We start from the raw sequence: 2,884 nt of genomic DNA on the forward strand, positions 1-2,884 counted from the left end.
CGATAGAATCATTCTACATATGAAATGGATGCAAATACTGATTGAATATCGCTACGCTTTGGCGATTGATATTGCTATGTGTAAACAGAAAATGGAAAAATGTTACTTTGCAAGTAAAACTATATACAATGATAATTTTATATGTTCCTAAACATTTTTGCACAATATCATAGACACATTTTACTTGTTTTCACCAATGCAAATTAGCAGAAAATGTTTTAAAAGACTGAAGTCATAGGACTGATTATTTTACAATTTTACACACTCTACAACGGTTGTTTCTTGTTTTAATAGTTGAAAAATGGTGACTTTAAATGGTTTATCTTTGTCTCATAGCAGAATTTTATTTCAACCTTTCTTTTTGGCCATCTAAATAACGGTTTTTGGTTTATTTCGGCATGGATGAAAATAGGACAATTTAACTTTTCTGAAAAAGATGTATTTCACCTAAATATGAATGCATTTGAGATTATTTTTCGTGATTTGCATAAAGCTGTGTTGTTAATTATAAGCTTTCTTCTAAACTAATACGGTCAAAAATATCTCTGATAGTTTTGAAGTAATTCATAAAGGTAGGAGGGTAACGTGTCTTTTGGCGCTTAGTGTATATGCATGCTTTCCTTGTAACCTTGTGACAATTGAATCACGTAACATCGTTATGAATGATCTATAGCATGGGGTAGCATCATGCTTGTAGCAGCACATAGCAATCATCCTGAAACATAACACATGCAAGAATCAATATTAGTGTGGCCATCTTCAACACGATATCCGCAGAACTAATTATAACAATTTGTCTGAAACAACTTTTTCGTTTCTTATTAAACGACTTCAGTATCATGTAATCATAGATCTCCTTCGAGGAATTTGTATTGGCGTTCCCCTGTAGCCTCATGTACAGTGCAGTTCTCCGAGTGAAGCCTGTTGTATTTCTTTTCACTACGCGATCGAATTCATTTTGGTATTCAAAGTATCCCTGTAAATCCAAGGTGACATGTTATGCCTGTTCGTGGTTAAAGGCACTATTTCACACCAGACTTCTCTAAAAATAAATAATTCATTTCTCTCACTAATACTATCAGCCCTCGGGGAAGCTACCATATAATCTATTTGAAAAAAAATGCGTATGTAGATTACAATATTAAATAAAAAATTCGATTGAATTTATGCAACGTTGCATTTTTTCAAGGGAACCACATAGAGTTATGTCCCTTGGAGCGCTCTTTACGAATATCTTATAACTCAACATGTGATTGACAGCAATTCCTCAAACACCAACACCGCGTGCGACAGTTTTCGATGTACGGTGTAATTGTTTACATTCCATATATGGCATGTGTTCTCTGTTTACAAGCTGTTCGCCTCGAAGTTTCAATTATCGATTTCAAGCAAGTCGTAAGGGATAATCCGTCTTTTGTTGCATCAATAGGAAGCTTAAGTGAGTGCATATGCCCCCAACTTTGTGTGCAGACTCTCTCAGTGTTGTCACAACCCCTAGTGTACAGTACACAACCCTGTGCACTTAAAAGAACCTACGAATCCGTTGGTAAATGACAAGATAGTGGCCACATGAATACGTGCAAACGCCCAGTAGCGGGTACCTCAACATTCAGTAAACTTGGACAAAGTACTGCGACTATGTGGCCCAGGCCACCCAACTGTGAATGGGTTCCTCGTAAGGATGGGAAAGCCGTAATAACTCAGTGCGCCTTGTGGCTGCAAGAGTTGTACAATCCCCAGGGAGATTGGTAATACGATGCGCAGTTGAGATTGACATCCGAGGAAAACAAAGCGCCTTTGAGCAGATGAGCTGGATATTGGCGCTACACATATATAAGAACGTATGTATGTATCTGCCCTCACTGGAACTGTTGAATCATTTTGAATAGCCAAATTATAATATTGAAAATTCACGACAGCCGCTTGACGTATCAAGAAATCTAAGCCTAAAATGATGGGCGATTAAAAAAATGCAACAACGAAAACATCGTTTTATTTGAAAATTAGTTATGGGAAGTACAACTTGTCCTATTACTGGCAATATATTTTGACTTATCCCTTGAATAGATGACACATCTGACTTTTGAATAGGGATTTCTTTCCATAGGCCTGATTCATTGGAAACGTCCAGGCTTAAAACACTAGAACCAACGCCAGAATCGACGATTGAGGGAACCAACTTTTCTCCCCAAACAACATGAATTCTAAGGCTGTTATCGTTTTCAAATGTAGTTTACAAAACTTTAGATTTTAGGCTGGTTGTGAGTGAATGAGCCACACTCGGCAATATTCCACCTATATGGCGGCGGTCTGTAAATAATCGAATCTGGACCAGACAATCCAGTGATCAACAGCATGAGCATCGATCTACGCAAGTGGCATACGCTGAGTTCTGTCAACCCAGTCAGCGAGCCTGACCACCCGATCCCGTTAGTCGCCTCTTACGACAAGCATGGGTTGCTGAAGATCAATATTCTAACCCGGACCTTCACTGGTCTGTTTGCTAAAAGTCGGGAAGTGGGTGGAAAGGAGGAAGGGAGGGTTCCTGAAGATTACTACTTTGATACTGAAACGCCACAGAACGAAATCTGGATGAATCAGGGTTCGAACCATCGATCTTAGCCTAGTGGTTAAAGCGGAGGGGTAGCCTAGTGGTTAAAGCGTTCGCTCGTCACGCCGAAGACCCGGGTTCGATTCCCCACATGGGTACAATGTGTGAAGCCAATTTCTGGTGTCCCCACCGTGATATTGCCGGAATATTGCTAAAAGCGGCGTTAAACTAAACTCATTTACTCCTTCGTAGAAAGAGGAAGAACGGTTAAACCAACCATACGTTCTGTGACATCTCACTGAAAGGCATAACGCATTAAGCTATATTGTTTAT

Source organism: Haliotis rubra, unplaced genomic scaffold (genome assembly GCF_003918875.1).
Source record: "Haliotis rubra isolate DU_JTF1 unplaced genomic scaffold, ASM391887v1 Scf395, whole genome shotgun sequence".
NCBI classification, from domain to species: domain Eukaryota; kingdom Metazoa; phylum Mollusca; class Gastropoda; order Lepetellida; family Haliotidae; genus Haliotis; species Haliotis rubra.